Raw genomic sequence first — 12,708 nt, 5'->3', positions numbered from 1 at the left:
GTATATGAACCCGCCATCATGGAACCGTTAATTCATATGGTCATTCTGAACCGTTTGGACAGGAGGCAGACACACGGATGACACCACTGGTTCGTTCCTTTCCACTGTGCTCCGGCTGAGGTAGTAGTTTGTGCTGTTGGTCGGGTTGTGACATGGCCCGCTGTGGAGATAACTGCGCAAGCTACTGCCTTGCTGGCGCTGGTGATATGCACATCAAGAAACCTGTATTATTATTTTTCTAAAGCAAAAACATGTTAGGATGCCAAATTACTTTTTGGAATTCTGAGTAACTGGACTGCTGTTGTAAATTCATGACCATTCAATTAGGCCTATGTGCGTAATTTGTAGGCATATTCATGACAGAAGTGTTACCCTATAGATAGGTACATTATATATACAAAAAATGTGGACACCCCCTTCAAATTAGTGGACTCTGCTATTTCTGCCACACCCGTTGCTGACAGGTGTATACGATCGAGCACACAGTCATGCAATCTCTATAGACAAACATTGACAGTAGAATGGCCTTACTGAAGAGCTCTATGATTTTCAACGTGGCACTGTCATATGATGCCACCTTTCCAACAAGTCAGACTTTTAATAAACGTTTAATCAATCTCTGTGTTCAACAAATTTACCAACTTTTTAGTTTTGTCCTCACTCATCTTTTTTCGTTAAACTTTTTCACCCCGGACGTTTATCCCGAGACAGAAGAGTCATTTTCCTGTGCGTTTTAGCTGCCAACTTTACGTTATTTTCCGTTTTTCCATCGCAACTTTTTTTCCCTTATTCAACTTTTTCACTCCGGACGCTTTATCTGGACATGGCTCATCAACATCTTCAACAGCCGAAGCTAAGTAGTAACATTAACATGATGTCTTTTAATTGCAGTCGCTGTACTCATAATATACAGGAGAATTCTCGCCTTACGGCGAGAATAGCTGTGCTACAAGCCCAGCTTCAGACGCAATCGTTAGGCAAGAGTATTATCAGTGTAGGAAAGGAAGAAACAGCGTCTGTGCCACCAGTAAGTACAGACAGTAACGTTAGTATAACTCCCCCCGCACAGTCCCTGCAGCCGGACAACTTTCTCATGGCTTCTGGAGGGAAATACTGTTGGAATGCTCAACCGGTGTCGCTCATTCAGCCGACAGAAACCTTCAACCGGTTTTCCCCATTATGTAGCGAGTCGGAGTCTGAGTCTGAGTCTTCTCTAGTCTCTACTCCTCCCGTTACGGGGTCTGAGACGCCGAAGGCTCCCACCATTAGCTCTGACAAATTGAAAACCCTAGTCATTGGCGACTCCATTACCCGCAGTATTAGACTTAAAACGAATCACCCAGCGATCATACACTGTTTACCAGGGGGCAGGGCTACCGACGTTAAGGCTAATCTAAAGATGGTGCTGGCTAAAGCTAAAACTGGCGAGTGTAGAGAGTATAGAGATATTGTTATCCACGTCGGCACCAACGATGTTAGGATGAAACAGTCAGAGGTCACCAAGTGCAACATAACTTCAGCGTGTAAATCAGCTAGAAAGATGTGTCGGCATCGAGTAATTGTCTCTGGCCCCCTCCCAGTTAGGGGAAGTGACGAGCTCTACAGCAGAGTCTCAGCACTTAATCGCTGGTTGAAAACTGTTTTCTGCCCCTCCCAAAAGATAACATTTGTGGATAATTGGCCCTCTTTCTGGGACTCACCCACAAACAGGATCAAGCCTGACCTGCTGAGGAGTGACGGACTCCATCCTAGCTGGAGGGGTGCTCTCCTCTTATCTACCAACATAGATAGGGCTCTAACTCCTTTAGCCCCACAGTGAAATAGGGTGCAGGCCAGGCAGCAGGCTGTTAGCCAACCTGCCAGCTTAGTGGAGTCTGCCAATAGCATAGTCAGTGTAGTCAGCTCAGCCATACCCATTGAGACTGTGTCTGTGCCTCGACCTAGGTTGGGCAAAACTAAACATGGTGGTGTCCACCCTAGCAATCTTATTAGGATAAAGACCTCCTCCATTCCTGCCATTATTGAAAGAGATCGTGATACCTCACATCTCAAAATAGGGTTACTTAATGTTAGATCCCTCACTTCAAAGGCAGTCATAGTCAATGAACTAATCACTGATCATAATCTTGATGTGATTGGCCTGACTGAAACATGGCTTAAGCCTGATGAATTTGCTGTGTTAAATGAGGCCTCACCTCCTGGTTACACTAGTGACCATATTCCCCGTGCATCCCGCAAAGGCGGAGGTGTTGCTAACATTTACGATAGCAAATTTCAATTTACAAAAAAAAAAATGACGTTTTCATCTTTCGAGCTTCTAGTCATGAAATCTATGCAGCCTACTCAATCACTTTTTATAGCTACTGTTTACAGGCCTCCTGGGCCATATACAGCGTTCCTCTCTGAGTTTCCTGAATTCCTATCAGACCTTGTAGTCATAGCAGATCATATTCTAATTTTTGGTGATTTTAATATTCACATGGAGAAGTCCACAGACCCACTCCAAAAGTCCTTCGGAGCCATTATCGACTCAGTGGGTTTTGTCCAACATGTCTCTGGACCTACTCACTGCCACAGTCATACTCTGGACCTAGTTTTGTCCCATGGAATAAATGTTGTAGATCTTAATGTTTTTCCACAAAATCCTGGACTATCGGACCACCATTTTATTACGTTTGCAATCGCAACAAATAATCTGCTCAGACCCCAACCAAGGAGCATCAAAAGTCGTGCTATAAATTCTCAGACAACACAAAAATTCATTGATGCCCTTCCAGACCCCTTCTGCCTACCCAAGGACGTCAGAGGACAAAAATCAGTTAACCACTTAACTGAGGAACTAAATTTAACCTTGCACAATACCCTAGATGCAGTTGCACCCCTAAAAACGAAAAACATTTGTCATAAGAAACTAGCTCCCTGGTATACAGAAAATACCCGAGCTTTGAAGCAAGCTTCCAGGAAATTGGAACGGAAATGGCGCCACACCAAACTGGAAGTCTTCCGACTAGCTTGGAAAGACAGTACCGTGCAGTACCGAAGAGCCCTCACTGCTGCTCGATCATCCTACTTTTCCAAATTAATCGAGGAAAATAAGAACAATCCAAAATTTCTTTTTGATACTGTTGCAAAGCTAACTAAAAAGCAGCATTCCCCAAGAGAGGATGGTTTTCACTTCAGCAGTGATAAATTCATGAACTTCTTTGAGGAAAAGATCATGACCATTAGAAAGCAAATTACGGACTCCTCTTTGAATCTGCGTATTCCTCCAGGGCTTAGCTGTCCTGGATCTGCACAGCTCTGCGAGGGCCTGGGATCGGGAGAGACACTTAAGTGTTTTAGTACTATATCTCTTGACACAATGATGAAAATAATCATGGCCTCTAAACCTTCAAGCTGCATACTGGATCCTATTCCTACTAAACTGCTGAAGGAGCTGCTTCCTGTGCTTGGCCCTCCTATGTTGAACATAATAAACAGCTCTCTATCCACCGGATGTGTACCAAACTCACTAAAAGTGGCAGTGATAAAGCCTCTCTTGAAAAAGCCAAACCTTGACCCGGAAAATATAAAAAACTATCGGCCAATATCGAATCTTCCATTCCTCTCAAAAATTTTAGAAAAAGCTGTTGCGCAGCAACTCACTGCCTTTCTGAAGACAAACAATGTATACGAAATGCTTCAGTCTGGTTTTAGACCCCATCATAGCACTGAGACTGCACTTGTGAAGGTGGTAAATGACCTTTTAATGGCGTCAGACCGAGGCTCTGCATCTGTCCTCGTGCTACTAGACCTTAGTGCTGCCTTTGACACCATCGATCACCACATTCTTTTGGAGAGACTGGAAACCCAAATTGGTCTACACGGACAAGTTCTGGCCTGGTTTAGATCCTACCTGTCGGAAAGATATCAGTTTGTCTCTGTGAATGGTCTGTCCTCCGACAAATCAACTGTACATTTCGGTGTTCCTCAAGGTTCCGTTTTAGGACCACTATTGTTTTCACTATATATTTTACCTCTTGGGGATGTTATTCGAAAACATAATGTTAACTTTCACTGCTATGCGGATGACACACAGCTGTACATTTCAATGAAGCATGGCGAAGCCCCAAAATTGCCCTCGCTAGAAGCCTGTGTTTCAGACATAAGGAAGTGGATGGCTGAAAACTTTTTACTTTTAAACTCGGACAAAACAGAGATGCTTGTTCTAGGTCCCAAGAAACAAAGAGATCTTCTGTTAAATCTGACAATTCATCTTGATGGTTGTAAAGTCGTCTCAAATAAAACTGTGAAGGACCTAGGCGTTACTCTTGACCCTGATCTCTCTTTTGACGAACATATCAAGACTGTTTCAAGGACAGCTTTTTTCCATCTACGTAACATTGCAAAAATCAGAAATTTTCTGTCCAAAAATGATGCAGAAAAATTAATCCATGCATTTGTTACTTCTAGATTAGACTACTGCAATGCTCTATTTTCCGGCTACCCGGATAAAGCACTAAATAAACTTCAGTTAGTGCTAAATACGGCTGCTAGAATCCTGACTAGAACCAAGAAATTTGATCATATTACTCCAGTGCTAGCTTCCCTACACTGGCTTCCTGTTAAGGCAAGGGCTGATTTCAAGGTTTTACTGTTAACCTATAAAGCGTTACATGGGCTTGCTCCTACCTATCTTTCCGAGTTGGTCCTGCCGTACATACCAATACGTACGCTACGGTCACAAGACGCAGGCCTCCTAATTGTCCCTAGAATTTCTAAGCAAACAGCGGGAGGCAGGGCTTTCTCCTATAGATCTCCATTTTTATGGAACAGTCTGCCTACCCATGTGAGAGACGCAGACTCGGTCTCAACCTTTAAGTCTTTACTGAAGACTTATCTCTTCAGTAGGTCATATGATTGAGTGTAGTCTGGCCCAGGAGTGTGAAGGTGAACGGAAAGGCTGGAGCAACGAACAGCCCTTGCTGTCTCTGCCAGGCCGGTTCCCCTCTCCACTGGGGTTCTCTGCCTCTAACCCTGTTGCAGGGGCTGAGTCACTGGCCTGCTGGTGCTCTTTCATGCCGTCCCTGGGAGGGGTGCGTCACTTGAGTGGGTTGAGTTACTGACGTGATCTTCCTGTCTGGGTTGGCGCCCCCCCCCCCCCCTTGGTTTGTGCTGTGGTGGAGACCTCTGTGGGCTATACTCGGCCTTGTCTCAGGATTGTAAGTTGGTGGTTGGGGATATCCCTCTAGTGGTGCGGGGGCTGTGCTTTGGCGGAGTGGGTGGGGTTATATCCTTCCTGTTTGGCCCTGTCCGGGGGTTTCTTCGGATGGGGCCACAGTGTCTCCGGACCGCTCCTGTCTCAGCCTCCAGTATTTATGCTGCAGTAGTTTATGTGTCGGGGGGCTGGGGTTAGTTGGTTATACCTGGAGTACTTCTCCTGTCTTATCCAGTGTCCTGTGTGAATTTAAGTATGCTCTCTCTAATTCTCTCGTTCTCTCTTTCTCTCTGAGAACCTGAGCCCTAGGACCATACGTCAGGACTACCGGGCATGATGACACCCTGCTGCCCCCAGTCCGCCTGGCCTTGCTGCTATTCCAGTTTCAACTGTTCTGCCTGCGGCTACGAAACCCCTACCTGTCCCATACCTGCTGTTTTCAACTCTAAATGATCGGCTATGAAAAGCCAACTGAGAGACCTGAGCCCTAGGACCATACGTCGGGACTACCGGCCGTGGTGACTCCTTGCTATCCCCAGTCCGCCTGGCCTTGCTGCTATTCCAGTTTAAACTGTTCTGCCTGCGGTTATGGAACCCCTACCTGTCCCAGACCTGCTGTTTTAAACTCTAATGATCGGCTATGAAAAGCCAACTGAGATTTATTCCTGATTATTATTTGACCATGCTTGTCACTTATGAACATTTTTGAACATCTTGGCATGGTTCTGTTATAATCTCCACCCGGCACAGCCAGAAGAGGACTGGCCACCCCTCATAGCCTGGTTCCTCTCTAGGTTTCTTCCTAGGTTTTGCCTTTCTAGGGAGTTTTTCCTAGCCACCGTGCTTCTACACCTGCATTACTAGCTGTTTGGGGTTTTAGGCTGGGTTTCTGTACAGCACTTCGAGATATTAGCTGATGTAAGAAGGGCTATATAAAATAAAATTGATTGATTGATTGAGTAAGTAAAATGTCTGCCCTGCTAGAGTTGCCCGGGTCAACTGTAAGTGCTGATATTGTGAAGTGGAAACGTCTAGGAGCAACAACGGCACAGCCGCGTAGTGGTAGGCCACACAAGCTCACAGAACGGGACCGCCGAGTGCTGAAGCGCGTAAAAAACCTTTGCAGAAAAACAGCCCCAAAGCATGATGTTTCCACCCCCATGCTTCACAGTAGGTATGGTGTTCTTTGGATGCAACTCAGCATTCTTTGTCCTCCAAACACGACGAGTTTAGTTTTTACCAAAAAGTTATATTTTGGTTTCATCTGACCATATGACATTCTCCCAATCCTCTTCTGGATCATCCAAATGCACTCTAGCAAACTTCAGACGGGCCTGGACATGTACTGGCTTAAGCAGGGGGACACGTCTGGCACAGCAGGATTTGAGTCCCTGGCGGCGTAGTGTGTTACTGATGGTAGGCTTTGTTACTTTGGTTCCAGCTCTCTGCAGGTCATTCACTAGGTCCCCCCGTGTGGTTCTGGGATTTTTGCTCACCGTTCTTGTGATCATTTTGACCCCACAGGGTGAGATCTTGCTTGGAGCCCCAGATCGAGGGAGATTATCAGTGGTCTTGTATGTCTTCCATTTCCTAATAATTGCTCCCACAGTTGATTTCTTCAAACCAAGCTGCTTACCTATTGCAGATTCAGTCTTCCCAGCATCTGAGCTTATGGTTGATTGTGGAGGAAAGGGATTGAGTGTGTTCGAGTATGTGTGTGTGTGTGTGTATCCCACATCTGTTGCAAGGGGGTAAGGATGTTAGGGAGAATATAGGATGAACCACAATAATTGTTTGCAAAAAAAATTTAATGTAATACAATGGCAATCTGGGTTATACAGTGAGGGAAAAAAGTATTTGATCCCCTGCTGATTTTGTACGTTTGCCCACTGACAAAGAAATGTTCAGTCTATAATTTTAATGGTAGGTTTATTTGAACAGTGAGAGACAGAATAACAAAAAAATCCAGAAATACGCATGTTGAAAATGTTATGAATTGATTTGCATTTTAATGAAGGAAATAAGTATTTGACCCCTCTGCAAAACATGACTTAGTACTTGGTGGCAAAACCCTTGTTGGCAATCACAGAGGTCAGACGTTTCTTGTAGTTGGCCACAAGGTTTGCACACATCTCAGGAGGGATTTTGTTCCACTCCTCTTTGCAGATCTTCTCCAAATCATTAAGGTTTCGAGGCTGACGTTTGGCAACTCGAACCTTCAGCTCCCTCCACAGATTTTCTATGGGATTAAGGTCTGGAGACTGGCTAGGCCACTCCAGGACCTTAATGTGCTTCTTCTTGAGCCACTCCTTTGTTGCCTTGGCCGTGTGTTTTGGGTCATTGTCATGCTGGAATACCCATCCATGACCCATTTTCAATGCCCTGACTGAGGGAAGGAGGTTCTCACCCAAGATTTGACGGTACATGGCCCCGTCCATCGTCCCTTTGATGCGGTGAAGTTGTCCTCTTCCCTTAGCAGAAAAACACCCCCAAAGCATAATGTTTCCACCTCCATGTTTGACGGTGGGGATGGTGTTCTTGGGGTCATAGGCAGCATTCCTCCTCCTCCAAACACGGCAAGTTGAGTTGATGCCAAAAAGCTCCATTTTGGTCTCATCTGGCCACAACACTTTCACCCAGTTCTCCTCTGAATCATTCAGATGGTAATTGGCAAACTTCAGACAGGCATGTATATGTGCTTTCTTGAGCAGGGGGACCTTGCGGGCGCTGCAGGATTTCAGTCCTTCATGGCGTAGTGTGTTACCAATTGTTTTCTTGGTGACTATGGTCCCTGCTGCCTTGACATCATTGACAAGATCCTCCCGTGTAGTTCTGGGCTGTTTCCTCACCGTTCTCATGATCATTGCAACTCCACGAGGTGAGATCTTGCATGGAGCCCCAGGCCGAGGGAGATTGACAGTTCTTTTGTGTTTCTTCCATTTGCGAATAATCGCACCAACTGTTGTCACCTTCTCACCAAGCTGCTTGGCGATGGTCTTGTAGCCCATTCCAGCCTTGTGTAGGTCTACAATCTTGTCCCTGACATCCTTGGAGAGCTCTTTGGTCTTGGCCATGGTGGAGAGTTTGGAATCTGATTGATTGATTGCTTCTGTGGACAGGTGTATTTTATACAGGTAACAAACTGAGATTAGGAGCACTCCCTTTAACAGTGTGCTCCTAATCTCAGCTCGTTACCTGTATAAAAGACACCTGGGAGCCAGAAATCTTTCTGATTGAGAGGGGGTCAAATACTTATTTCCCTCATTAAAATGCAAATCAATTAATAAAATTTTTGACATGCGTTTTTCTGGATTTTTTTGTTGTTATTCTGTCTCTCACTGTTCAAATAAACCTACCATTAAAATTATAGACTGATCATTTCTTTGTCAGTGGGCAAATGTACAAAATCAGCAGGGGATCAAATACTTTTTCCCTCACTGTACCTGTTGGAGCACTATTGACTTAGTATATTGATTTTCCTCTCCCCAAGAAACAGTGGGAATGCAAAGAGCAATGGCATCGATTCGTTTTTGTGCCTCAGTGCCATTTTAATGCCACTTCAGATTGATTGATTGATTGGCCTAGTGATTTGGACTGAAACAATGTTGTTTTCTGGAACTATTGATTTCTGGCCAGGGCTGCTAACAGTCTCAGGTCCCAATAGAAGACTCACATTTTGGGTTCAAGTGTTCGCATACATTTAATTAATTGTTTTTATTCTCTGAAAAAAACACTGAAGGTAAAATATTTTCCCAAAGTCGTCATCATTGCACATAAATATTTACAAATATTATTTGACTTTATAAGTTACCTCTAGTTTACAAAATAAAGTAAAGGGGTAGAAGCAGGGTAGAATAAATGAGATCAAAAATTGTCATCAAAATTGATAGCTTTAAGTGTTTAGAGTTTCACCACTCTCCTTAATGTGTCCCTTGTACATAAAAATACACAGAAATACATTCTTCAATCAACCCATAACCAGGGAATGGCCTCAATTCTAATCCCTTTCAGTATAAGTCACATGGATGAGTGTGGGTTTGAGAGATGATTTGGAACAAAACAACAGCAATTGGTAGGCTACTAAAATATACAGCAATAGGAGAGGCAAATATAGCCTGGTACCAGCCCAGTTTGTGCTTTATAACCAACTCCACTGCCGTGTAAGCAACATTTTATGGCATACAATGACTGGCAGAGGAGTTGGATAAAGAACATACGAATCTGCTACCAGGCTAGTAGGTTAAATATATCTCCTGATCCAGAGTAATAATCTCAAATGCACTTTTCATTTGATACCCACTGTATTCTACTCTCTTGTTCAACTCTAGCAAATGTACACATTTATAACAAACAATTGCTTCATATCAAAGGGTCCACTGCCTTCAGCAATGTATGAATTCCACTACAACTATTATTTTTTCCTTCCAAACTACCAAAAACTTGAGTTGATCTCCCTGCGGAGGTGTGGGTGGCACAGTTATCATGTATAAATAAATAAATACATCTTCATTCTTTCTTCACATTCATCTAGTAGGAAAGGCTAAACACATTAACTATGCATTCATACCACGTAGTTAAGTATGAACAATCCATAAATGTGTTACAACTTAAGTTATAATTATACAGTACATGTTAGTCAGTCTTTCTGGACACTTTGGGATCATAAATACAATACTGCATATCCCATTTCCACACTTTACAAGTGCGATTACTTTCTTTGAAACCCCCATTCTTAGAAATACCCCCCAAAAAACATACAAAAATAAAAAGATGTAAAAAAAAAACTACAAAAAAAAACATACTAAACATGATTTAAGGTCCTGAACAATATATTTGATTACCATGTAAAATAGCATTTTGAGTGACAAAAACATCATCCACAATATTTTTTTCCCAATAACAATGCTCAATATCTGAGTAAAAATACTTTTTCTCTCATGTCAAACAACCAGGAAGTCTGAAAAGACACACTGAGTGGGTGGGGAGCTAATAGGCTGAGTGGGCGGGGAGCTCACCTTGATAGATAGTTCTCGGAAAACGCCTATGTCAAGCAACGTGGAAGCAGTGTTGCGGTGAGATTATCCTAAGCAAATTTGCTGATACACAAAGCAACTCATGGTTTCACAAATGATTTGTTTATCCTGTTTGGTTATTGTAACAGCATCAATATAGACAAATGTTGGCTATATAAGTTAGCTAGCTAGCAAGTTCATCTTGGACAATTTTAGTTAACTTTACAGGGTGAGGTCTGGGTACATAAAATATATACACTCACCGGCCAGTTTATAAGGTACACCACCCCGTTCACCAAAATGGATCGCTCCTACAGACAGTGAGTCACACGGCCGTGGCTTGCTATATAAAGCAGGCAGACAGGAATCGAGCCATTCAGTTACTGTTCAATTGAACATTAGAATGGTCAAAACGAGTGACCTAAGCAACATTGAGCATGGTATGATCGTCGGTGTCAGGTGCGCCGGATCCAGTATCACAGAAACGGCCGCCCTCCTGGGATTTTCACAATCGACAGCGTCTAGGGTTTACCGAGAATGTTGCGGCAAACAAAAAACATCCAGTCAGCGGCAGTCCTGTGGGCGAAAACAGCTCGTTGATGAGAGAGGTCAAAGGAGGATGGCAAGAATCGTACAAACTAACATCCAGGCCACAAACAGACAAATAATGGTGCAGTACAACAGCGGTGTGCAGAACGGCATCTTGGAAAGCACAACTCGTCGATCCTCGTCAAAGATGGGCTATTACAGCAGACGAACACACCAGGTTCCACACCTATTAGCTAAAAACAAGAAGAAGCGGCTCCAGTGGGCACGTGATCACCAACACTAGACAATTGAGGAGTGAAAAAACATCCTCTGGTCCGACCAATCCCAGTTCCTGTTGAGTCAATTAGGCTTATGTGTGTAATTTGTAGGCATATTCAAGACAGAAGTGTTAGCCTATAGATAGGTACATTATATATACAAAAGTATGTGGACACCCCCTTCAAATTAGTGGACTCTGCTATTTCAGCCACACCCGTTGCTGACAGGTGTATACAATCGAGCACACAGTCATGCAATCTCTATAGACAAACATTGACAGTAGACTGGCCTTACTGAAGAGCTCTGTGACTTTCACCATGGCACCGTCATAGGATGCCACCTTTCCAACAAGTCTGTAAGTCAAATTTCTGCCCTGCTAGAGCTGCCCAGGTCAACTGTAACTGCTGATAGTTCCTGTTGAGTCAGGATTTGGCGAAAGCAGCATGAGTCTATGGCAGGGGTATTCAACAACATTTAAAAAAGGTCCAGTTAGAGAAAATGTTTTGAAGCAAAGGTCCAGAAGATCATAATGTCTAACAATTTAGTGGTATATATATTTAAGTAGCCTAGTAGTTCTGAATGTAATCAATAACTGACCGTCTAATCAAATTAATTCAGTACAATTCAAAAACTTGTTGACAATATTTATTATCACGAAACATAGAACTGAACATTAGGGTTGTCCTCGACTAAAGAAATTCTTAGTCGACTAACACTTATATGAGTTTGTCGACTAATCGATTAGTTGATTTAATCGACAGAGCTGTGCAAGACTAGAAAAGCGCAATATAAATGTAGTTAATTAACCATCTGTAAAACTGAGTTTCTCCGAAATTAATCCTGCAAAAGCACCACTTTAAATCTCGTGTTCACCAGAAATGTTCTCATAAGTTACTTGGAAATGAGTAATTAAGCATGAATAAGCATAAAAAATGACTTATCGACTAAAGAAATCTTAGTCGACTAAGACCAAATCGACTAATCGACTAAGAGGGGCAGCCCTACTGAACATATATGTATGACTGTAGATATGTACAATGTGCTCTCATTAATTAACTAAATAAAACTAGGGCTGCATGTCAAAATAAGAGAAAATAAATAAAATGTGAAAATTGTGCATTTTCAAAAAAAGTGCTTAACTTCAGAAAAATAATATAAAGGGAGGAAAAGTTTGAATTTCCCCTTTTCTGTTTCACATCTTGACTCAACAGTCTCAACCAATTTTACAAATAATAAATCTCAACAGATCTTAACAATTGAACAGTTTTAGAGTATCACTTTCTTCCCCTCATATCCCACTCCACCATGTTTTTGCTCAGTGAGAGAATTGAGCTTTAGCCTGTCTTGCCAGAATTTTAAACCTGGGCTTGAATGGAGTCAGGGCCATTCTCATACACATGTGAAGGTGCTCATTGGTGAGCCTGGAACGATATTTAGTTTTAATTATGTTCATTGTGGAGAAAGCTGCCTCGCAGTTGTATGTGGAGCCAAACATGGTCAAGATGTATAGGGCTACTTTCCTCAGACCCGGGAAAGCAGTCTCAGGGACCATTTGGAACCAGAAAGTGGAAGGGTCAGTTCTTACAAACTGCTCTTTCAGGGCCACATCTGCTTGGAGATCAACCAATTGCATCTGGAGAGACCCAGCATTTACCCATTTAAAGTGCTGTGTGACTTCCTTTGAGAACCCCC

This window comes from Coregonus lavaretus, assembly GCF_964263955.1.
Source record: "Coregonus lavaretus genome assembly, chromosome: 19".
Taxonomy (NCBI): Eukaryota; Metazoa; Chordata; class Actinopteri; order Salmoniformes; family Salmonidae; genus Coregonus; species Coregonus lavaretus.
The sequence above is the reverse complement of the archived record's forward strand: the minus strand, read 5'-3'. Positions refer to the sequence as shown.